At 36.1% G+C, this 26,254-nt stretch overlaps 1 protein-coding gene and 1 pseudogene across 5 annotated transcripts in view; one reads left to right on the top strand and one right to left on the bottom strand.

Annotated features, from left to right (window-relative positions):
- The window catches only part of Hdac9 (histone deacetylase 9), a 924,083-nt gene that overhangs the window by 422,899 nt on the left and 474,930 nt on the right, over nucleotides 1–26,254 (bottom strand). The window lies entirely within an intron of this gene.
- LOC117284181 lies at nucleotides 25,531–25,649 on the top strand (annotated as a pseudogene).

The following is a 26,254-nucleotide window of genomic DNA, read 5'->3' as shown; positions in this document are numbered from 1 at the left end:
TCATAGGAAAATGGATACATATTGAAGATATACTCCTAAGTGAAATAAATAAGTCCCACATGTGTAAATACCAAATAGTTTCCCTGGTGTGAATATTCTGCAACAATGCATAAGATTCTAATAAGATTACTGACATTTAGAAATGGGAGGAAAGGAGCTAAAGGTGTAGGGAAGGTGTGATACGCAGGGGAAGAACAAAAAGGGAAAAGAAAAAAATGTGAGAGAATGAAAAGATGAAAATAAAGTGTTTGTAGATGGGGAGTGGAGGAGGGGGTGAAGGGAGGGCAGAGGTAAGGGGAAAAAATGAGAATCAAGACTTGCCATGTAAAGGTACATGATCCCAACAATGAATGTAACTGTACTGTATCCCTAAATGTACCAATAAACTCAATTAAAAAAAAAAAACTGTAACTATTTTTCTGATCCTATAAAATGTCATGCATGTTCAATGGCTCCCACATTGCATAAGAAACAAATTTCCAGTAATTCGAAACCAAAAAGGCCCTATTGAAGTCACAAGGGTAAAACTGAAAAAAATAAATTATCTTCATTTTAAATATCCTGGAATTCCCATTTCTTGGTTAATAAAAAAGAATATGTTGGCTGGAGATTTAGCCTAGTGGTTCTGCCACCTGCCTCCTAAGGCACAAGGTCTGAGTTCGAGCCCCAGAAACAAAAAACAAAAAAACAAAAAGAGTATATTATCTCCAAAGGCTTACATAAATACAGTAAAACCAACATCATCCATTTGTTTATATTATTTTACAATGAATTTTCTTGGCCTGAAATGACCTCACCCCTTTTTTTTTTCCTACATATTTACCCTACACTGTCCAAGGCATTTAGTGCTGGTCACCAGCTAACTTACTCCCTTTCCCTCCCCTCTACTTTGGCTGCAAGTCAGTGCTGTTTTTCTCATTCCAACTGTTTTGGACATATGCTGGCCCAACTAACAATGGTAAACACAGCAAGCTGTCTCTGATATGATGCTGATTAAGTCATCTTGTAAGCAAGTGGAATTTGGAAATTAAGATGCTAAGAAAAATATTACTCTCAGAAATTCTCCTTTTGAAAAATATATAGATTCACAATTTGAATTCATTTGATAAACAAACCATGAATTACTTAAAAGCACATGCATTTAATGTTAGCAGAGGCATCTGAGATACAAAGTAAACTAAGACAGGTCCTTACAATCATGGTCTCATGGATTTACAGTTTAAAATGATGTGGAAAAATAGAAGAAACTGGAAACCTAAAGATGAACTTAATGCTCTGGGGAAGGGTACTGGCTAAAATTTACAGAAAAAAACCCACAAAATGGAAACTGTGAATGCTTTAAATAGTGTTTCAAATAAACTTCATTGATAAAATATTAGCATAGAAGTAGTATTAAAATCAAAAGAAAACCTAATGACTATCATAAACTTATAGTCCAAGATAATTGGGTATAAATACTGTAGAATATACAATTGTTGTTCAGAATGAAAAAAAATTAAAAATTGATCTCTTTTGTTTTCCTTAGAACTGGGCACTTATTTCTTATTCAGTTTAAATTGCTGTACGCTAGCTTCCATTCAGTATGTAACTAAATGGTGTGGCACTGGGACTGTAGCTCAGTGGTAGGTCGCTTGTATAGCTCCTGTGAGGCCTTGGGTTTGATGCCTTGCAAAATCAACAACAACAATGATGACAACAACAACAAAACTAAATTGGAAAGTACAGTAAAAAATACCATTTTTTTCTTTAAAAAATTAAAAGTTTAGAAGAAATTGGCAGGTCAAAAAATGACTACCTCAAATTAGAAAATCCTGTAATTTCTTTTTATCTAGAAAGTTCTCATCAACTTACTCTCCATAATTCAACAGGTATGAAAGCAAGGCAGATCAATTAATTCATAATCATAAACTTTTTTTCAATTGTAGCACTGCAACTGTACACACTTTTCTCAGTCCTAAAAGACAGCCACCCCCCCACCCCCCGTTTACAAAGAAAAGTAGACATCACTCTAAAAAGTTCACACACTAAACTGGGGAGGGGTTCTAAAGGAAGACGTGGAGAGAAATCATATTCAATTCAACTCAAATACCAATGATTTGAAAAGACATAAGAAAGATTTGTGCCAATGTATTAAAAAGTTTTCTCTCTAAAGTATACCATTCTGAGCACCTTTAACACTGCGAAGTCACAGAAATAGAAAAAACTAATTCTGTCCATAAGAGCAAAAAGAAAAGGCTCTAACCATAAGATATTAGAGGCTGGAGGGCAGAGAAACCATAAAAAGAAGCTAACGAGAGCAAAAGAAGATAACCACGGATTAATTAGCCCTACTAAACACAAAATACAAAGAAAAGGATGGATTTGAGAGACGTTTTCAAGGTCTAGTAAGATGAATAGAAAGGCCAATTAGATGAACCAAGTAGGAATCCCTTGTAAAAATCACTGATATATTTAGGTTATAGTTGCACCATTATGACAAAAATGAACTTTTTATTTTACTAAAATCAGAAAGCAAAAAAAAAATACACTATAATGATTTTGTTAGGCAAAATTATTTGAGAGCAAAATGCAAATAAAGAAATGACTATTTGCTTACTCATCACGAAGTTTTTTAACTGTAGATAAGTATAATGTACTTGGAAAGTTTTTATGCTTATACACAATCATCAAATAATAGGTCAATAAAACACTACTGTATGAAAGTGAAAAAATTCCTAGTCTTCACTTTAACAAAAAGTACAATACTTATACATTTAAATTGTAAAATGTAGCAGAAAGAATTTAAAGGAGACCTGAAAGTAGAAATATATTCCATACTAATAGATGAAATACTTAATATTAAGAACACAAATTCAGCTGGCTGTGGTAGCACATGCCTGTTATCCCAGCACCTGGAAGGCTGAGGCAGAAGGATTGCTGTGAGTTCAAGACCAGCCTGGGCTACACAGTGTGTTCCAGGTCAGGCCAGTCTCAACTAGGTAGTGAAACCCTATCTCAAAAAAACAAAAAAACAAAAAAACAAAAGAAAACAAAAAAAAACACAAATTCAATAAAATTCCTATCAGAATTCTAGTTACTACTTTCCAGAAATTGACAAGCATAGCTTAAAATTCAAATGGAAATATTAAAAACCCAGATCAACCAACACAATTTTATAGAAGACTATGAAAGACAAGCTTATCACAATGTTATAGTAAGCAAAACAATGAAGTGGTATAAGGACAGATAATCTGACCAATTAAATACTTTTTAGAGTCATTTTAGTTACATTTTAGGAATAAATATTTGTATTTATAGTCAACTGATGAGAGTATTAATAATTCAATGCTAAAAAATTCTGTGACAAATGGTGCTGGGAAAACTAGATAAATGCATGCACAAGAAACACAAAATGGATCATACACCAAAATGTTTAAGAATTTAAACTATAAAATCTATAGAAAAAGATGCAGGAGTAAATCTTTGTGACCCCTATTAAGACAATGATTTCCTATCTTTCAAAACTAAAAGCATAACTGACAAAAAGAAAAATAGATAAAGTGGACATTTAAAATATTTTGTGGAGTATGAAATCATCAGTCCTCAGAATGGAAGGAAATAATTTTAAAGCCTATCTGTCTACTACTGAGATTGTATAAAATAAACTTACAGCTCAACAATAACAAAAATTCACAGTTCAATTAAAAAATAGGGAAAAACTTGAAAATATATTTCTCCATTAAAGATACCACAAATTACCAAAGCACACCTAAAAAGATATTCGGTATTGTCAGCTTCAGAACAATGTAAATTAACTACAAGGAAATACCACTTTATGCACACTAGAAGGGCTATAACCTAAAGACAAATTATAACAAGTATAGGGAAGTACTAATGACCCAGAAATTACATTCGTAAGTATATAAACAAGATATCTACACAAAAATTTGTAAATGAATAATCATAGGAGTATTACTCGTAATAGCCAAAAGTACAGCAATAAAACTATCCATCAACTGATGAATAGATAAACTGTGGTATAACCATACAATGGACTATTACTCAGCAATAATAAAAATTTTTTAATGTACTAACATATGCTACATTGGAATCATTATTCTGAGTGAACAAAACCAATCACAAAAGACCAAATGTGATATAATGCCATTTATATCAAATTTCCAGAACAAGGAAATTTACAGAGATAAAAAAGTTTATCAGTGATTATTTATGGCTAGGAGAAGGGAAAGGAGGAATTACTAGTGGACTTTCTTTTTGGAGTAAAAAGATATTAGATTGTGGTGATGGTTGTACAATCATGCAAGTATACTAAAAATACTGAATTGTAGACTTTGGATTTTATAATTTTTCAAAAAAAGCAGTTAAAATAATCTAAATTATTTAAATACTCTGATATCTAAAAATAGAAAACATTTCTGCATTGCAAAAATATGACACTTACTTGAGAACAGGATTTCCTTTAGAAATTTCAAAGTATACCCTGAGATAACTGTCAGTGCTTTCTTAAGAGTTCTCACTGTAGCCATTCAGGTTACATTTTTATTTCAACACATGCTATTACCAGCCTCTTTTGGAGAAGCACACAAGAATGTGCATACCTAAGATGCCACAAGCAACTGACTCCGTTCCTTCAACTAAGGCAACAAATCTTTGAAAGAAAAATGATTCATTCTCTTATTTCTTTCTGCATCTCCCCACACGTCTGGTTTTCTAGAGCTAACTGGTTCACTATGCAGCTACACAGTTCATTTCTTTGAAGAGTTTTAGTACCTTCAACAAAAAAAGCTACTTTGAAATACCTGAAGCAGAAGATGGGACAGTGTGTGGTCTAAGCAAAATGTCTAAATGTATAATTGGACTTTCGTGGTCTTCCACCTTCCCTTCTTGCTTTTTCTGTAATAAGCCCTTTTTTTCCTCTAAGGTACAGCTCCCCGAATCTAGGTGAGCTGGTTCCACAGTGCTCATAAAACCCATGACAGAAAAGTATCATTTTGTCCACTTCCTCTGTCAACACAAAGCAGGTCTTCACTGAGGTGGGCTCATTTGTGTGCTTTCACTGTCAGAAAATCCATACTGTTACTATGTGCCAATCGTTACACAGTGACAAAAAATGGCATAGCACTAAGAAGAAAATATTCAGCTATCAAATAAGGAAGTGCTATGACAGAGATATACACAGGACACCATGGGTACTTTGAACAGTGGGGTTTGGAGCGGGTACAAGCAGAGAAGCAGAACACTCTCACCCAGAATGCATTGGACATCAGTCGTGGAATAGCTAGATTTGGTGCAGGGAAGAGGCAGAGGCTAATGTCACATAACAAAAAGTGGTGGTGAACTTCAAAAACTTCATGCGGAGGGAATATTCTGTAAAAGGCAAGGCTAATTCCTTGAAATCTATTGACCTTTGTTCTCACATTGTGTGAGATCTTTAGTGGTATGATTTGTACTTTCCAGATGAACTACCAAGGGTTAGCAAAGTTTAATTATGTTCCACACCCAGCCTCGTTCAGCTCATGGATAACACACATGTAAAGTTCAGTTCAGTTACTCTGAGCCTAATCAGAAGGAAAAAAAAAATGTATTATCTATATGAAACTTGAGATTTCATGGAATGCTTGAAAAAAATACTCCAAAATAGCTAATAAAATATTTGGCTCTTGGAACAGGGTGACTGAGATAGTAGAGCAGAAGGAAGGTGTACTTTTCATAAACTCTTTTGCATATTTTAGATGTCCTACTAAGCCATGTAGGATCTGTTCAAGTGAGTGAACGATCAATATAAAAAAGTTAGATTTGGAAAAGCTTGGATCATCTCTTGTATCTAAACATATTTATACAGTGCAGCCAGTATTAATTCTTCTAACCAAAAACATTAGGAGACCTTAGAATGTGATATTTGAGTGTGAAAAGCTATCTCTCAGATCGCATTAAGATTGTAAACGTTAAATTTCCAAGGTTGGTGCTAAATATTTGTGTCCATTTTGGCTAAAGTCCTAGGAAAGGAGGTGTCAGGTACTTCCACATTCCAGACCACCTATAGAGAACGGAAAAGAAACAACTGAAAATCAGATTTGGGGTCATAGGCTCTTCAACATTCAAAGGTATAAAAAAGCTGCAGTCAGGCCAGGGATTTAGCTTAGTGGTGCCACTGCCTTCCTCATAAGCACAAGTCCTGAGTTCAATCCCTGGTACAAAAAAAAAATGCTGCAGTCAAACTAGCCAAAACCTTGGAGAAAAAAGAGAATTTGAGAGAGCTCTCAGTGTGTTTCACATTCCCCCCTCCCCATTTTAAGACATACTATGTCTTTCTAGCCCTTCATCTTCAGATGAATGCGAGAGACTTCAAAGAACATACACTGACTGATATTTTTCCTGAAGTTTTGGAGTAGTAATGGACTGGCTTCTGATTCAAGCTATAGAAATGTATACAGGATGAATACTAAGGATAAGGAAATTAACTGAACCCACCTGTACCACCTTACAGCAGGTTTGGAGCCTGTGCGTATTAGTGGACAAGATCTGAGCCAGCAGCAAAAGATGAGGAGGCCATTGGCCTGGGATTGTCTTATAGTCTGCCTCTGGGAGATGCCTAGATAGTGGAGACTTTAGCAGGAATATTTCAGAAGTGTATGGCCTAACCACACTCATTGTAAAGACAGAGTCCTGACTGGCCAATCAGGGGTCCTTTCACCTTACATTAGGGACATGAATGGGAGTGGACACTTAGAAGCCTGCACACGACAAAACCAGCTTCAGTCAATCCAAACAGGGATCAGCCCACCTAACATGAAGTGCATTTCTAACATCCTTATTTTTGCTCTCCATTTTCCACTTTCACCACATTTGTCATGTTGGAGAGGAGAGGCAGAAGACAAAAGCTGGGGAAAAGAGCAAAGCTGGCCTTGCCTTTCTTCTTTAATTTTAGGCTAACCCATGCAACTGGCCTGAGCTAGGGGAATGGAAAAACTTTTACTTTGAAAGCAGTTTCATTGTCACATTGAAAATTACTGAACTGAAACCATGTAAGGTCAACGTGCCTCGAAGACTCTTCATTACCGGAATGTGACCAGAGAAGATATGGAAACTACACTTCAACCTCGTGGTGGATTTGTCTGCTTTTTCAATACTGTTTCCGATGGGCAGAGCAGAAAAGAGATTCAAATTCGGTTTTTTTGTTGTTGTTGAGATCCTACAAAGCCAACACATTTAGAATAAACATGATAATAGTTATGAGAAACATTAGCCTGAAGAGAATCTAAATCTGTGTATTGTCTTGGCATGAGGTCAAAGCCTACTGCAGAAGGCAGAGCCCAACCTCAGCTTCACATCAGAGTAGGGGGTGTAGATGTAGTGGGCTGGTCCTGAAAGGAGTCCTAATCTACGGATTTTAGGTGGCCTTGACACAGCACTGTGTCTCTCCACACCCCTGATTTCTCTGCAGTTCCTTCACTTATGTCAATAACTGGAATGAAATGCAGTAAGTAATATGTTAGGAACAAAATGTTTTTATTTTTAGTAGTAGAAAAAAATGAGTGTTCCCTGGGACTTTTAAAATTATGCGTGTGTGTGTGTGTGTGTGTGTGTGTGTGTGTGTATCCTAAATGATGATTAGTCGGAAAAGATAACTGTTACAGGAGCATTTGACAAGTAAAAAGTGGGATCCGTTTTTCCTTGGAAGCACTGGGGAATGAACCCAGGGCCTTCACACTCATCTATGTCCCACAGCCCTTCCAGCCCTTTTTACTTTTTTTTTGAGATAAGGTCTTAGTAAGTTGACCCGGACTTGACTTTGTGATCATTCTACCTCAGCTTCTCAGATTGCTAGGATGACAAGCATGGCTCACGAGGGGCCCTTTCTTTCGTGAAAAGAAATACTTCTTGTTTTGGGGATCAAAGTCTGACAAATATAAGAATATTCTTTAAATAATATTTTAAAATATTTTAAGTGCTTCTTTATTCTAAATCTCATATTTTGTTAAAAACTTAAATGCCTTGCAAGAGCAAGGTCCAGAGTTCAATCCCTGGTACAAAAAAAAAAAAAAAAAAAAAAAAAAACAAAAACCAAAACAACAACAAAAAACCCTTAAATGCTATATTATTTCAAGTTCAGGGGCTGACATGGTTAATTATAAAAATAATTATAAGTAAATGCTGAGATTCAATGAAAAATTTATCAAGTACCTAAAATACCACAAGCTTGATGTATACCTATAATTTATTGTAAATAATTTTTTTTGTTTCAAAGTATAAATGTAGGACATTCATGGAAAAATGTACCAGCTATACAAAATATAAAGTGGAAGGTCAAAATCCTTCTTTTTCACTCCTTAGCTTCTACCACTACTCATAGGAGAAATCCTTACTACCAGTTTCTATATATTCTTCAAGACAGCCATCTTTCTCAAAATATTTCTCCTATCACTATGATTTTTGGACAAAACAGATACCATCACTAAAATGAAGAACAAGCATATGAATTATATTTTATTTGCATATATAATAAAGAAAATTTAGAAGGAAATAACTTCAAAATGCATCAGGAAGATTTACACTGGATATAAAAAAAAAACATGATTCTTTCTAAATTGTCAGAGCCCCAAAATATAATTCCAAAAGTGTTTGCAGAATCTTCTTTGACCTACACCTGTTTTTAAAATTTTAAGTCAATATCACATGGAGAATAGATCTAGAACATGGAACAGGTCTCCAAAATATCTTAAATAACCATAATCATACTATTTCTAAAATAGTGAGGAATCTGAACATAGATTCTTTTCTCTTATCCTAAAGAGATCCTTAAAAATTCTTGAATTTATATAGTAGATTCCGCTAATATGTATAACCAGGTAGATTTCTTCATGAAAAATTCTCCAGAAGTCTGCTAAATACAAAATAACATTAATATCTTTCCGCACTTGTCATTTGGAAAGTAAATAAAAAGATCTGTTCAACAAGAGAAAAAACAGAACTTGGTATATTTACTTAATTATTCCAAAGAATCGTTTATCTTATTACCCTTACATCTATTTAAAATAATGTAGACTCCACATAGTTTTCTGTGGAATTATGTAGAATTAGCAACAGTTTAGCACACATATGAAAATGTGTAGGGAAACAGTGAGAAATAGAAGTTTTATTGAGTTAAATATTAAGATTTGTGACAGTAAATTTAAAAATTTTCAATTTACTTCAAGTGGAACATTATTCCATATGTGAAATTTGGCTGCTGACTTCAAAACTGGAATGAGACAGAAATCAGGGAACCTAATTAAAGAACTGAGAGAACATCTGGAAATTCAGCAATATTACATAGAAAGTAAAGATGCTTTGGACATTTGATCACATGTGATACTGCAGTCATAAGAGAATTTAACTTTCTCCCCATCTTTGTCCAAAAGAAGAGAAAGGGTCAATTTTCTGTATGGATTCCTACACGTCTTATTATTTCTAAATCCCCAGCACCAGAACTCATCTCAATGGATAACTGCTGAATAAAAAAGTGAATAATTTAGTGAAAAGTAACATTAAGAAAGCCACATATCTTAGTCTGTTTTGTTGCTGTAACAAAATAATGAGGCTGGGCAATTTTGTAAAAATAAAAAAAGATTTTTCTTTTGTATCACAGTTCTGCAGCCCAGGAGTTTAACCTCAGGTAGTCACACCTGGGGAGGATATGTGTCATGCAGTGCTGGAACAAGACAGATGGCACTGCATGGAGGCATGTGGGGGAGAGGCAAACCATGGGCACAGAATGCTTTGTCTCCCACTGCAATCAGTGCAGTCCCTCTGGAAGATTATTAAACTCTTCTGAGGGTGGTGCCCCTTGAACTCACTAGCTCCCAGTAGGCCCCACTTAAAGATCCCAACACCTCTCAGTACCATTACAAAAAGCACGTGAGCCTCTGAGGGACAAGCTGCATCCCAATCACCGCATTGCAGCCTTTATGCTGCAGTTACACCAATCTTTTCACCATTTTCGTCCACCAGAAGCATATAGATTCCTATCCTATCCTCACCGAAGACATAATATCCTATCCTAACTTCCTAGGACAGTTTTTAAATACAGCCATGATTTTCAGTGATACCCTCATGAACTGCCTGTGAAATATAATAAAGCTCTTCCAGTAGAATTTTTAATTATATATTTTTTTCTCTAATTAAAAGCTGTGGGCTGGGGATTTAGCTCAGCGGTTCGGTGGCCTGCCTTGTAAGTGCAAGGACCCGAGTTCAATCCCCGGTTCCAAAAAAAAGAAAAGCTGTTATGTATTCAATATGGAAAACAAAACATACAAGAAAGAAAAAAAAATATTTAGGATTTTATCACCTAAACATAATTAGGGTGAGATCAACTTTTAAAATAGATACACAATAAGATTAACCTTTGTAAACAAAATTTCTCATCTTACTCGTTTCACTGATTACCAATGAAACATTTTACCATGCTATCAGAATTTCTCATTAATTCTGGCTTTAAATGTAATGAATTAACCTAGGAAGTAGACCCACACTGACTCAACCATGCTACTAAAAGACATTTAAATTCCTTAGTTTTTTAAAAAATATCCTTTATTATTACAACTTTGTGATGTGTCTTGCAGAATATTAGGAAATATAAATAAAAATTAGAATATAAACATAGATTCCCAATACTCATAAATTACTACTCTAAGAGTTCATATATCTTGTTGGATATTTCTGCCTACACGTATCTATGTATATGTATGCATTTGTTTATATTTATACTAAATTTAGATAATACTGCATATTCATATTATCTTATATATCCAAATTATTTTGTATTTTATATTATTTTTCTGGGTGACAAATCACCTTCAGATTTGAAAATAATTTCAATTCATCTAAAAGCCACATTATATTCCCACACATTTCCCCTTAATTTTCCCCCAAAAGTCCATCTGAGTGGATTATCAACAAACAGCAAGATCCCCAGTTTTAGGACCCAGACTTGAAGACTTCACAATTTTTTTCTCCTAGTAACAGTGCTGAAATGGAGACTTGTGTATACGGCTTTTTCTATAATTAGAATTGTTTCCTTAGGAGACAGACGTTCCCAGAAATGGAATCGATGAATCAAATGCCATGAACTTGTAAATCTCTTGATACCTAATGCCAAGTGATTTTCCAAAAGCATTGTACCAAATTACATTTTCAACCGTAGAGCATGAGAATGCTTTTAGAATACATAAAATTAAACAACAAAACAGACTTATGAACACAATTTTAATCTGATGTTAAACAATGAAACTACAACTTTATGTGTCTGCATCATTGACCTGTCAAGTTACGAGTGAGGTAATTAAACTAGATGTACAGGTTTTAATAAGGCAGAAAGATGTGTGAAATGGTTCTTGTCTGTAATAAGCATATAATCTACCGAGGAAATATTGAAAATATCAATATAATTCTGGCACACAATTATATATCCTTAAGGATTTATAAGAACGAAGTTAGTCATCTGACCCAGATTGAAAAGAGAGAAGGTTCATGAAGTCTTCCTATAAAATCTAACAATGTAGTTTTTCTTCATGATTGACTATAAGGTTTCCATGGGGGGAAGGGCAGAGGACCGTCACAGTAGAATGAACAGGTTTGAAAGCGGTCCAGGATACAAAATGGTGTTCATAGGAGCAACTGTCCAGTCATATTTGCCATCTTTTCTCAGTTTTTGTGGTACATACCACTCAACTCAGTTTCAACACAGCAACATTCAAAGTGTAATAATCACCTCCTATTCATATGGTGCATGTTTCAAATCTTCCAAATCTTCTTAGAAGAAAGTTTAGCTACGTTTCTCTAGGGGATATTTCTAAATTTACGAACATATTTTTACTGTCAGAATAACTAGTAGTTCTATTAATGTTCACTGGTCAAAGGCCAGGGAAGTTCTACTCACTGCAAAGTGAAAAAAAGCTTATACAAGAAAAGAAGTGTCCCACTAAAAATGCCAAAAGGATCTAACTCCCTGTTCATAAAAAGTACTGAGCCAGACTGCAAGTTCCTTGAGGACAAAGATGGTATTCTGTACAACTGTTATCCTTACTGCACCTAAGATCCAGATGCTAGCTATGTAATAAACATACAGTGAATATCGTTTCACATGAAAATCAGCAAAATTTCAAAAGTGAGAAGCATGCCACCAACTCTTTATCCCATACTCCAGTATATACTGTACATCACCAATGATGGGCAATACTAGGAATTGTGGGGGCTGTAGCTGTCCCTTGGTGAAATGAAATCAATGCCAATCACCTATCTAGTCATTTACATTGGCAAAGAAAGTAAATTACCTTTAATTTCATCACTTGCCACAGGGGAAAAAATTCCAAGAGACATGTAAATTTTGAGAAAGCTTTTTTTAAAAATGATTGTGATTCACATCTCCCGCCAATGGTCACTGGGAATTGAAGCACAATCATCTGAGGCTTAAGACTTAGCTCATTATGGAAAGTGATAAAGAAAATGACAAATTCACAAAGTAAAGTTTGTTCTTAATTGTTTGATGGGGATTTTTGAAGTTTGCACCATCTCTTACCTTTAAAAGTTCCTTCTTAAAACAAAACTGCCATGATTTATTTTTTACTGAATCTTTACACACCATTAAAGCATACTCTTTTGGCCATTAAGAAAACCATGCTGTTCTAGGGGGAAAAAGCACCCCCAAAACATAGAATTCTTTAGATTTTAATTTTACAATAAAACAGGCCACAGGCAAATAAACACAGTTCTGAGTTAAAAGGAGCGAGAGCATCAAGTTTCAGAATTATCGTAAAACAGGAAGGTTGTGAGGGTGTAACAGGGGATGAAAGCAGCCTGAACCCTGGAGCCTTCGTGCTGACTTGGGCCATGCCAAAACACACAGTGGCTTACACACAGTGCAAACACACACAAAGGTGCACACACACAATACTCCAAGGATAGCTGCTTTGGGATAGTGATTCTCTTTTAAAAGGTCTAATTCAAAAATCAGAGACAATTTTTTAAACAAAGCTCATAGTTAAATCAATTATTCTTACAAAGAATACACTGCCAGCACTTTTGGATTAGAAATGGTCTTCAAGCATGTGCGTAATAGCAATTTCTACTCAAGTAACCATCAGGGACAGCAAACTTTCCTCTGTGATAGCCTAGAACAGGTTGTACCTCCAGTGCTGGTGTTGAATTTCTCTCTGAGCCATTCCTTTCTAAACAGTATCTCAGAGAAAAATGAAATATCTAAATATTCCTCATGGTATACATTATGGTAAAGAAAACACATATTGTGGTAAAGGATGCCATATCCACAGCTATGCCTGCATCCCAATACAAGAAGTGGGGAATATGACAGACGGAGATAGCACTTAAATTGCTCACCAGAAAAATAAAGAAAACCCGGTCATGATTTTCCCTTCCCAAAAATAAAAAAGCAGCTTCTGCTTAGTTTGGAACAACCACTTCGAGGAGGGAAGCTTGTGTTTATTCAGCTCTTTTCTCAGCAGTCTTGTTCATTAGCTTGAAGTTTACCTCTTGTTTTGCTTTTTACTTTTTAACTTTGTTCTATTAATCTGTGCGTATTGTAAACCCTACGTACTAGGTGGCAACTCAGAAGAGTGCAACACAGAATACAAGCAAGAGACAATCCGACTACAAACAAAATACATCCAGATTAATTTTCACATATTATTGTAGCTCAGAAAAGAAAAAAGAAAACCTGAACTGTTCATCTTTTAAAGATTATAACACTGTTTTACCATGACTTATGTTTTCATCTCTAATGTTTTATGTACTTAGTATTGTAAGTACTTTATATCCTTCACTAAAATCTGTGGAAAAATTCAACACAGGAGTATTAAATGTCTGAAATAAATTACTCCATAAATTTTAATCAGATTTTCCAAAGGATCATTTGATAATTTCAGATACAATACTCAATCTTTTCAGGCACAGGCACACAAGAAAATGAGGCCAAAAAAAAATTATCCATAAAAGATGCAAATCACAAATATGCCATAATAAAGACAAGTTTATTTCTCCTGAAGTAATTACACATGAACTATATTTCAACTTTTGCCTCACAGAGGAAGTATAATGAGCATCTCATTAATTACATCACACCCTCACCCGCTGTAAATAATGGGTCGGGTAAATACAGAATCACCCCAAAAAAAACCTGTTGCACCAAATCTAGTTCTTGAAACAATTTTAAACAACATTGATTCTATGAAATGTGAGCAACAGAAACAAAACTACTCTTTTTTAACAGGCTAACTTCTGAACAGAAAAATGACCTTGATTCCCAGTACAAAAACAGAATAAAAATAAAGCTAGAGGCACAACCAAATATTGAATCACACCACACCCACCTGCACTGAGTGTAATAGATACATTTTTAGTACTTAGATCATTTTAATACTGCCCTTCACTTGGCTTGCATGCAGGATGCTTTTAGGTTTCCTTCTACCTTAGTAGCTGCTGCTTCTCAGTCCCTTTTGCTGTTTTTTTCTTTTCTCTTATCCATGACCTCTTCCTTTCCTGGTTTTGGTCCCCGACCCTCTATGGGTAGTTATGTCCTTGGTGATCTCATCTAGTCTCAAGATAAATACCACTATGTACGTGAGCATGGTGCTGCATGCCAAGAGCTCCAGCACTCTCGAAGCTAAGGCAGGATGATGCATGCTGGTCTGGGCCACACGGTGAGTTCAAGGCCAGCCTGGAATACATAGCAAAGATCTGCCTCGAAAGAAACAAAGCAAAGCAAAACAAAATAAACAGGAAAAACACTATGTGTTGGGAACTGTCAAATACCTATCTCTAGTCTGGACCTTTCACCTGAACCTCACGTTCGCATCCTTCCCTACCTACAAGCAGTGCCTGCATGCATGTCTCAAGGATATAGCAAAGTCATCATATCTCAGAACTCCACAAGTGAGTTCCTAAACTCAGATGTCTCCACAATTCTGGTCACAAACCAATCTGAATAAGAACCAAATCAAATTTCCACATAAGGTCAACACTGAACCTAACCATTGAATTTGATTCATCCAACTTGGTTTGTGACCACAATTGTGGAAAGAATCAAGTTCATAAACTGAGGTGCCACTGTAATTTATTTCCCTGTTGAGGAACATTTTAGATGTTTATACTTTTGGGCTATTACAAGTAAAGATAAAATGAACAATTCTGTATAGGTTTTTGTGGATATGGAGATTAAGTATTAATTTCTGTAGGATAAATTCCCAGAAGTAGAACTGCTGGGTCATGTGGTAAACACAATTTTTTAAAAAAGAGAAACTGTTTACCATTTTACATGCCCACCAATAATATATGAGCAATTCAATTTCTCTACATCCTATCCAGAACTTGGCATTGTCACTATTTTTTATTTTAGCTATTCTAAGAGATAGATATGATAAGCAATGTAGTCTTACTATTATTTATCTAATAGTTAGTGATGTTTAACATTTTTCCATGTGCTTATTTGTTATCTGTATAGCCGCCTAAGCAAAATATCTCTTCATATTCTTGCCCATTTTTTTATTGCCCTGTGTGTTTTTTTATTGTTGACTTTTGAGAGTGATTTCTATCATCTAGATATCAGTTTTCTCATAAATCAAGTTGTAGAAGTGTTGTTTTTTTATATAGTCATGGTTTATATCATGGACTCTTATTATATACTCTCTTTAAAGTGCCGCACCGATAGCCTGTTTCACAACAGACAGAACTACACTTACGTGGCCGAAAAAAACTAATTTCTATTGTTTTTTTTCCCTAGGTTGTCAGTATCCATTCATGTTATATCACCAACCTTTGTCCACTTCTTCAGCAAAGAAACTAAAACAAAAATTTAGTACACATAAATCCATATTCTGCATTCTTTATATATGCTTATTGTGTAGATCCATGTGGTATGTTTTATTATGAATCCATAAAACACACGCACTCCAACTCACACACAAATTCTGTCTTTATGTCAACAGAACAAAAGCCTCAGGGTCAAACTTCATCTTTTCAGCACTTGGTAGAACATGGACAAATGGGTTTCTTTTTGATATATTTCTAAATTTCAACAACAGTTCCTACTTTACTGAAAATTAAAAATAGCTTCCTACTGTATGTGACATATGCCTCAGACCCGTTCTGGTAACAAAATGAATTATTTTAGCAAGTTAAGCTGATGTTTATGAGTGGAATTCAAGCCTCTGTTTCTCCTAAATTTCTTTTGAATGAGTGCTAGATCTTTTTTTCTGTCTATAATTATTGACAGTCACAGAAATATACCATCATCATCATCATCGTCGCTGATTTCATCAGAATCAACTCAGGGAAATGGAGCTCATGCAAGCTAGGTGAATAGAATACAATTAATACGGCAGCACTGGTTGGGGAGATGTCGTGAGCAGAGAGAAAACAGAGCAAGATGAGGTAACACAGATATTTTACAAGTGCTACTACTTGTAGAACCACAAGGAGAGAGGATATGCATATGAAAGCCCAGAACCTGGGTCTAGCCAAAGAGTCCAGAAATGCTTGCAAGTCCACCCAGATCGCTATCCTACACGGACAGGGTCTGAAGAAGGGATTGGGAACCGCAGAATGAAGCCATTTAGAGGCACCCAAAGCAACTGCAAATGCTCTGGTGATGATGGAAAGGATGTCCTTGAGAGAATTTGACAAAGGATGGGGCTCCAGCCAGACCCACAGGTCCTCCACCCCACCTTCAGTCCCCACTCAGTGCTGCCCAATGGCTGAACCTACTAAAGAAACCAGTGTCAGAAGCCTGGGAGATGAGATTTGCTAGCATCATGTCCTTGCAAAACAGCACAGAGAAGATGCACAAAGTGACCAGCATGATCGTGACAGGCGCAAACAGATCACAAACTGAGCAGACGAAGGTGAGGCATCCAGAATGTCAGGCAGACTGCGTCTTAAGAGGGCTAGTAAAAAGATAAAACTGTTTTAAAAACATGCTTCATTAGCTGCTTTGGAATATTATGATATTTATGGGGCAAAGGACTTCATATTCATTTTTTTTTTTTTTTTGGTACCAGGGATCAAACTAGGGTCTTTGTGCTCCCAAGGCAGGTGGTAGAATCACTGAGTGAAATCCCTGGCCCTGGACTTCATATTCTTAAAGTCTGGCTATAACAAGTGAGCCAGGTCACAGGATACACAGTGGACAGATGTATTTCACTAAGACAGTTCTCAGGGGAGATGGGATGGGCTTCTGGTGACTCAGCAACTCTCCTACTCTGTCATTGAGGGTCTTTGTGCTCCCAAGGCAGGTGGTAGAATCACTGAGTGAAATCCCTGGCCCTGGACTTCATATTCTTAAAGTCTGGCTATAACAAGTGAGCCAGGTCACAGGATACACAGTGGACAGATGTATTTCACTAAGACAGTTCTCAGGGGAGATGGGATGGGCTTCTGGTGACTCAGCAACTCTCCTACTCTGTCATTGCTGGAGAACTTGATATAGATATGTTTCTGCCTTTTTATGCACTACTGTCCTAGATCTTTAAAAGGGAAAATGCCGGACAATACAAAATAACAAAAGAACCTAATCCTTGTCTAATTTTAAGTAGCAATCTTTTATTTGAGTTTCATCCTATGTGTTAAACAGAAGACTAAAGGATGAAAAAAAGGAGAAGGATGGTGCCAGGACAGGTCAGTTTTGAACACCTCTTCTGCTGCCAGGCACAGTGCCAGGCACTTGTTAGATAACCCAAAACTCACGACAACTTTGAGAGATTTAATTCCATGTTTGCAGATGACAAAACTAAGAAGCAAAGAAGTTGAACATCTTGCTCCAGATGCCCCCAGGGAGGGCGGGATACAGGCGTCCTTAATAATCTCTTTCCACAACTTAACTTCCTGCTGTTACAACAAGAGTGCTCAGAAATCATTTTCTGATGCTGAAAAGATTCTTTGTAACTTAAAGTAGAATGATTAAGTGTAAAGAGAATGTCTCTTTCCAACATCTAAGTAATCATTAGGCAAGGGCATGTAGTGCTTGACAAAAATGACAGGAAGATAAGCAGCCAAAAATTTAGGATATATTCAAATTGTTTCTTCTCACATATTCCTTCAGAATAAGACTGCTGTTTTGTCAATGCATAATGGAAGTAAGAATAGAAATTTGTATTGGCTTTAGGCAATAATGTAATCTGACAGACAAAGGAAATTTGCAAGTACTAAACTCATAAACTTTTATTCCACAGAGTTGTAGGCCAAAGAATAAGCAAAATCACTTCCTATATATTGATTTTTTATTTTTTATAATGCTCCATTTCTCCCACAAGGATGCAGTTCCCACAGGAGGAGGAGATTTTTATTCTTTTGTTCATCAATACTGTAATCTGAATTAGAGACACCTCAACTCATATCTGCTGAATAAATGTCTAGCAGAACAGTTGAACATGTGAAAGAATGAATAGGTCTGTGAATGGTACCACAGGAGTTCAGAGCAGCAGGGCCTGTAAATCTGAAAAAGATGACGGCTAAGCAAAGCTTCCTGGAATAAGAATGATTTATCTTGGTCTTTATTTATTTATTTATTTATTTATTTATTTATTTATTTATTTATTTATTTGGTACCGGGGATTGAAATCGGGTCCTTGCACTTGCGAGGCAGGCCACCGAACCGCGGAGCTAAATCCCTGGCTGGTTTATCTTGGTCTTGAGAGAAACAGAGAGGGAAGAACACAAGGGGACAAAAATGGGTTGGTGGGTCAAAGCTCAGAGGGCAAAGCAGAAAGGCTTATTCCGGAAACGCTGTGCAGATCAGGAGAGCTGGGGCAGCCTGGGCAGCAGTCTCCGCCACTGTGTCTCCGAAGCGTGCAGATTCACCCATCGTACAACCCTCAGAATATCTTCCATGAGGTTCTCAAATAAAGATGCATGTCCTTCTACAACAGGGTAAAGTAGAATCTCTTAAGGAGTGAGGGGTGGGAGACTTGGAAGAAAATCTAGGGGGATAAATTACTAGACAAATAGGCTCATCAAAAATAACTTTAACAGGTGGGGGTCTTCACAGGTGCATGTTCACGCACATCTAGAGATTTTTAGTATTATCTCCACCATAAGAGAATTTTGGACCATAAATTATCATCAACAGGGTAAAGTAGAATCTCTTAAGGAGTGAGGGGTGGGAGACTTGGAAGAAAATCTAGGGGGATAAATTACTAGACAAATAGGCTCATCAAAAATAACTTTAACAGGTGGGGGTCTTCACAGGTGCATGTTCACGCACATCTAGAGATTTTTAGTATTATCTCCACCATAAGAGAATTTTGGACCATAAATTATCATGATCAGAGTAATTAGGGGGATAAATTACTAGACAAATAGGCTCATCAAAAATAACTTTACAGGTGGGGGTCTTCACAGGTGCATGTTCATGCACATCTAGAGATTTTTAGTATTATCTCCACCATAAGAGAATTTTGGACCATAAATTATCATGATCAGAGTATTTTCCCAGTGTATTAAAGCTCATTTGAAAATATGATGCTTACCTAGTGCATGATATAAATACACCCTGAGTTACTTTATCATTCCCTGTTTTGTTTTGGTCCCCTCAATGTCTCCACATTGATTTCTGGTTGGCACACAAGAGATTTTTAGGTCGTTTCTAATTTTCCTTTATTCATACCAAGTAATCAACATACTGTTTAAATAATTTTTGAGCATATTATCACTTAGAGTACATGTCTGGAGCTAGTTTCATTCTATGAAACATGTGTCTTAAAGCTCTGATACACCCTGCCAAATCATCCTCCACAAAGAATACAGCCAGGTCTTCTGTGAGTAATGTGTTTCTTTCCCTTGCCATAGTTTGACCGATGTTTTTTAAATGTTTCAAAATTTGTTACTTTAGTACAACGTGATGTTGTTTTACATGCTCTTGTTTATTAGTGATGCTGAACTCTGTATCATGCATTCACTGTCACTCAATAATCTCCCTTTTTAAACTCTCTGCACATACCATTGGGAAGAATAATGCATTTTCCTGTATTGTAGAACTCTTACTAACATTCAGCAGTCCTAGTTTAGTGTTGCAAACATTAACTGAAGCATACTGTGTTAGGAACTGTTTAAAGAGTTTGCTACATATTAGTTCATTTAATCTTCACATCAGTCATTCCAAGGAAGTTTTATTAATACACTTGCTTTATAGATGAGAAAACTGAGATGTAGATAAGTTCACAGCTATAAAAGGAGGGAGTTAACATTTGCCTCAGACACGCTCTTTACTTATGCGTAAAAGATCTCAGAACAAAATGACTTTAACTTTGTGTATGTTCTTTCTCACAGGCAATAAAACATCTAAACCAGAATTTCTCAACTGTGGGATGATTTTGATGCCCAAGAGACTTTTGGAAAACTTCTGGAGTCAGTTTTGATCACATGAAGAAAAGCAGGCAGTGCTATTGGGACACTGGGAAGCACCCCACAAGGCCAAGAACAGCACCCAAACACAAAGACTTGCCTCGTCCAAAGTGTCAATGCCAATGAGCCTCAACACCACGATCTAAATAGACATGTAGTGTCTATGTGGAGCTTGGAAATCAGAAAAGTCACCTTGGTCAGAAGAGTTGGTATAAATCAACTAGAGTCACTGTAAACATATGCCATTCTCTACTGACTGGCAGCTTAAGTGTCAAATTTATTATTAAGCTCTTCAGAATTACATGGACTACAACATATGAACATTTAGACAGATATAACTCATTTTTGGAGGAGCCATGTTTATCCATAGTTGTACAAAGAAATTAGAATTTCTGTTTTTGTTCCAAGAGAAATATTTCAAAACAAAATCCCATACAGCTAATTATTATGCTTGTCACCAAAATACTTGCAAGGAAATGGGGTCATTGCTGAGAAGTACAGAACAGACTATTTTAGAAAAGTTAGGCAATTACAACAGCAGAAAAACACAAAGTTGAGGGAAAAATAGATTAGAATGGCAATAACATAGCAAGCACACTGAGAAACAAGCCCTGCTTCGAATCACTGGCTTATGAGCCACCTTGTGAAAGGACTATCGCTGTGTGGATGGACACAGCAGGCAGGCTCAGGGGTTAAAGAGTTTCCTCAGGAAGTTAAGTGTTGCCTGTGCCATTCTAGAATCCTGGCTGGCCCCCAAGGTTACGTTGCGCTGGCAGGCGGCAAAGTAAAAGGCACCAGTCCATGCACATTAGCAAGGGGCAGGATGCCAACGGGAGGGCATGGCTGAGCCTATTTGCTTCCAGAAAAAAGAAAATGTTATAACCAGTTGTACTTACTTTAAAGGAATTTTTCAGTTTAAAAAAATCAGGGTTTTGGGGATATTTGAAATATTTTATGCTTACTTCCAGCTGGGAAAGTTTAATGACCATCACTGTAGATGTCATGTATTTAGTGGGGTGGGGTGGATGTTCTGGAATCAAAAACATGGATTCAAATCCTGACTCCCATTTAATAGCTATATGGCAAATACCTAGTGCTTCCACTGACCTCTAAAATGAGGGATATAAACACATGCTGGTAAATCTTAATTGTCAACTTGACTACATTAAGAGACTACCTGTGAGGTCCCTGGATCGTGGGTGAATTACGTTCAATGATGGATTAATCCACTGAGATGTTCATAGTTGAATGCGCTGCTCGGAGGTGGGGCTCAATCAGAGGCAGTGGATTACTGGGGGATGAGCTTTGGAAGGGTGCATCTCTGCTTCCCCCTCTTCCCCTATGCTCTGCTTCCTGGACACCAAGAAGTGAGAAGCTGTGCTCTACCGCACCCTTCCACCATGATGTTTCTGCTTAGGAGCCAGCTGACCATGGACTAAATCTCTGAAACTATGAAGAAGTCATTTCCTCCTTTTAAGCTGTGTATATAGGCATTTTGTCCCAGCAACAGGAAAGCTGACCAATGCAAATAGTATCTATAACATAAGAGTTTTTGTAAGAATCTTGCAGGTTAACACATATAAAGTCCTTATAATAGTGTTTTATCCATGCTAATGCTCATTAAAATTAGATATTTTGTATAAATTTGGAACAAAAAGACTGTGACGTTTAAATACCAATGTTTCTTCCTAAGTGGTCTTCCAACAAGGGAACTCTTTCCAAGTTCTTTGTACCTCCTTTATGGAAATTCCTTATTTAGACAAGGATGTCTTCTGTCTCTTCGGAGTCTTTTTCATTGTAATTAACTTTATTCAATGCTGACACTGTCTTGAAATACTATGTAAATATTTAATTATAATTTAACTCCTTATTCCTTGAATTTTCAGAGAACTTTTTATAGTGTATTTTGACCTGTCTTGGAATAAGAGGTTTTTCTAAATAGCTGGAATGTCAAGTTTTGTCTTCCTCCAAGTCTCTGCATGGCATTTGACCCATTATTGAGATTCAACAGATTTTTATTAAATGTGAGAATAAACATACTTAATATGGTTTTATTGATTTGATGCCAGTATTCTATGAAAAAGGACTCAGATTTTGTACTGTCTACAATTTTTCCCTTTTTGTTTTATTAAATTTACTCTATTCTTTCCATTCTATATTGCATTTTTTTCTAAAATTTACATGCTGTAAATCTGACTTTTTCGATGTGTAGGTTTATACTTTAACACAAGTATAGATTCACATAACCATAATCACAACTGAGATGCAGAACAGCCTCATCACCCAAAAACATCCTAATCCTCCCACCCAATCCTGGCAATCACTGGTCTGCCACTGAAAGATTTTCTTTAATTAAAAAAATCAATTTCTATTTTAGAATAACCTCAGATTTTCAACAAATTTTCCAATGTAGTACATATCAAGTTCCGGTATAACTTGCAAGCAGTTCTGACCCTGAAGCATTTGTCAAAGAAACTAACATTGGGGCAATCCTGTTTATTAAACTGTAGGTTTTATTTGCCTTTCACCAACTTCCTCAAGTTCTTTTCACTGTCCGAGTCAGGGCCCTGTATTATATATATATTTGTCATGTCTGCTTATATTTCTTTCGATGAGACAATTTCCATTCTATCCTTGTTTTTCATGCCTTTCACTCTTTTTTGTTTGGAGATTACTAAAATATTTTGTAAATGTTGAAAAATTTAAGTATGTCTGATTTTATTTTCATGACTACAATGAACATATGAGTTTTGGGACGAAAGCATAAAGGAAGTGACCTTTTCACTGTACCCACATAAATATAGCAAATTCGCATGCCTTATGACTGGTGATGTTCATCTCAATCACTTGGTTAAAGCAGTATCTGTCATATTTCTCTATTGTAACATTACAATTTTCCCTTTTCTACACTCCATTCATTATAAGTGAATGACTAATTTAAAAGGACTATTATTACTACCCTACTGCAATCATAATTTATCCACATCCTTAGCATGAGAAAGTCATCATGTACTTTCCATTTACTTGCCACTGCATACATGAGACAATATTATCACCGTGATTTTAAAGGGAGCTGAGAGTCATTAAGTTAAATAGCTACTGTTTAGTAAGAGGGAGAATTTAGGTCCATGAATATCTGAGTCCCGGAGATATTATTCATTCTGTTCTCCTCAAACTACCCTTTCATTACCTCAAAATAAATGTCAACTAAAGTGAAGCAGTACATTTCTACCATTACTTATGTGTGACTTTTACCATTACTCCTTAACATACCAACATACTTGAAGTAGTGTGTTTATTTCACAAGGCTGTAGCTGAGCTGTGTGATAATTAACAAAATGACAGACAAAAATCCGTCATTAGTAGGGATACCAGACATCATAAATACGTATTACCAAGTAGAGGAAGAGAAAGACTAAATGGAAAGTGAGATCACACAGGAGAAAGAAAGTGAATGAACAGCCAGAAGAGAAATTCAGAGGTTGAATACCAGAGAAGGAACAACAACAAATATATTTCTTCCATTCTCTTAGAGTAGAAATTTAACTTTACCCTATGTCTGCCTCAAAATTTAGTCCTCAGTCTCTTCCACTACTTTTAGTTAGATGAAAAAACAGGACAGAGAACCACAGAGACAATTTTTTATTCATGATACACTTAAAGTATTTGTTCTACAATTACTCCTCTTAGTTAAATTGCTGTGGCAGAGGGAAAATAAGTTTGCGCTATGATTCACATGTTGCCAGAAGAGTTAGAAGAATGTGGAAATATATTAGCAATATTTGAGTAAATTACTTTCCGGGAGAAGCAGGAAGAAAATACACATACAATATTTTCTGCAAGGCTTTATTACATAAATCTGTAACTTATTTTTTAATTTTGGAAGACTACAGTACTTGAGGGTAGTAACTGGTACTAACTTCATTAATGTTTTCAGTATACATACTCCCATAAATTTACAAAGGCTTAGGGTAGATTTTTTGCTGAACACTGTTAATAATCTCCTATTGCCTAAAAGTATTTTAACATTTACACATGTGTCTTCATTAGGATAACAGCATCTCAGATATCCAAACTTTTAACCAGATGAATCATTCAAGATGGCTTAAATTTCTATACAAGTAAAGATCAGACATTGGAAGTATAATACATTAGCTGTTTAAATGGTATCTTTCTTAAATATACAGCAATTCTTATGTTCTGAAACAGAATGTGTTGAATGTAACTGAATGTTTTCTCACTGACTGTGGGTCATTTGAAAAGTTAAACATTTTAATTTCTGTATATAACATTCTATTGAGGGAATATAATCGTTTCCCCAATTTGTTTTTAATATGGGTTTTCGTAAACCAGGGGAAAAATTTTAGAACATGTGTTTTATTTGCGAGATGACTATATAAAATATCAGTACTACAGTAGGGAAGTGAGGCAGCATTTTATGGGAGGCAGCCAAAAAAGTAAACATTTTACCAATGTGGACAATTGTACTTTCATCTCTCTGGAGACCTCTGCTCATGTTAGACTTAAACAAGGGGCATAAAGACTGAGGTATCAGTACCATCAGTCATCTGTTGTAGTCCTAGTGGCATTACTTCTCTGGCTCTTTTCACCTGTCACACACCTGGGATAGGCTTTCTGGCATAGGCTTGAACTACTAGAGAAAGTCTTCAGGCAAATAGAGATCTGTTACCAAGAGCTCAAAAATGATAGAGCCCTGGGAGGTTTCGGCACACTAGGAATTTGAGTTCCTTTATTATTTCTAGTTTATTATTCTTTGCCTGCTGGTAGTCTTTCCTCTTATTTTCTTCCATTAACTTCTATGAATTCCTAATTTAAATTTCTAAAGCTGTTGCAATTGGTGGTGAAGCAGAAGTAAATGTGGTTCTTGCCCCTTAATGCCTCCACAGGCTAACAGCAAAGAAACATTTGTATACTCAACAAATACAAGTGATTTTAATTTCTTCGTTTGATTTCTTTCTTCTAGCATTTGTTATTAGTAAAATATGATTGGATAACTGAGTTTTGGATGGATGAGCTATCAAAAATTAGTATGTTTTGATATGAGCACATCACGGACAGCTCATAAATGACCATCACAAATTTTAACATCACATTTTCATTAAAATTATAGAAATAAACATATTCTAGGGCCACACCACCCTGAATGTGCCCAATCTCGTCCGATCTCCGAAACTAAGCAGGGTCGGGCCTGGTTCGTACTTGGATGGGAGACCGCCTGGGAAGACCGGGTGCTGTAGGCTTTTGCGCCCTTCCTTCTTTTCTTATGCTCGCTTTGGCAGCACATATACAGAAGTAAACATAACAGGTCCACGGTAATAACAAGATTCTTTGGTAGCCTATTTTAGGAAATTTCTTAGAAAGGCTCTCGTATTATTATCTTAAAATTACGTTAAGATATCTTGACCTGTGTCAACAACAATAATGAAGACATCAGTTGTAACATCAGTAATATTAATTTGGGGCGATTTTAAAACTGTATGTGTAAAGTCATAAAATAGCAGTGAAAGAATTAAAATGCTATAAACCTACAATGAAAAAGAAACCGGAAAAGAATTAATGCGTGAGTGAGATAATTCAATGAATTTTTGAAGAAGGAAAGTACACTGAACAGTGATAACAGCCCCACTGAAATGAGACAGCACAACCTGAAGGACCAACCACTAGGCCAGAGTTCCCGAGAGGTTCAGAACCTAAAGGTCTGATTCAGAGCTCTTACCCCATCTTGTCTTTACCCCACAGTCAAAGATAGTCCTTTGACTTTTGATAGGTCCTTTCCCACCTTCTGCATGTACTGCTTTCATTTCCTCCCAGTGAAAGGAAACAAAGCATAATCTTAACATTTCTA

This window comes from Fukomys damarensis, unplaced genomic scaffold (genome assembly GCF_012274545.1).
Source record: "Fukomys damarensis isolate Sample0158 unplaced genomic scaffold, DMR_v1.0_HiC HiC_scaffold_4, whole genome shotgun sequence".
Lineage (NCBI taxonomy): Eukaryota > Metazoa > Chordata > Mammalia > Rodentia > Bathyergidae > Fukomys > Fukomys damarensis.
This window is presented reverse-complemented; position numbering and strand designations above follow the sequence as displayed.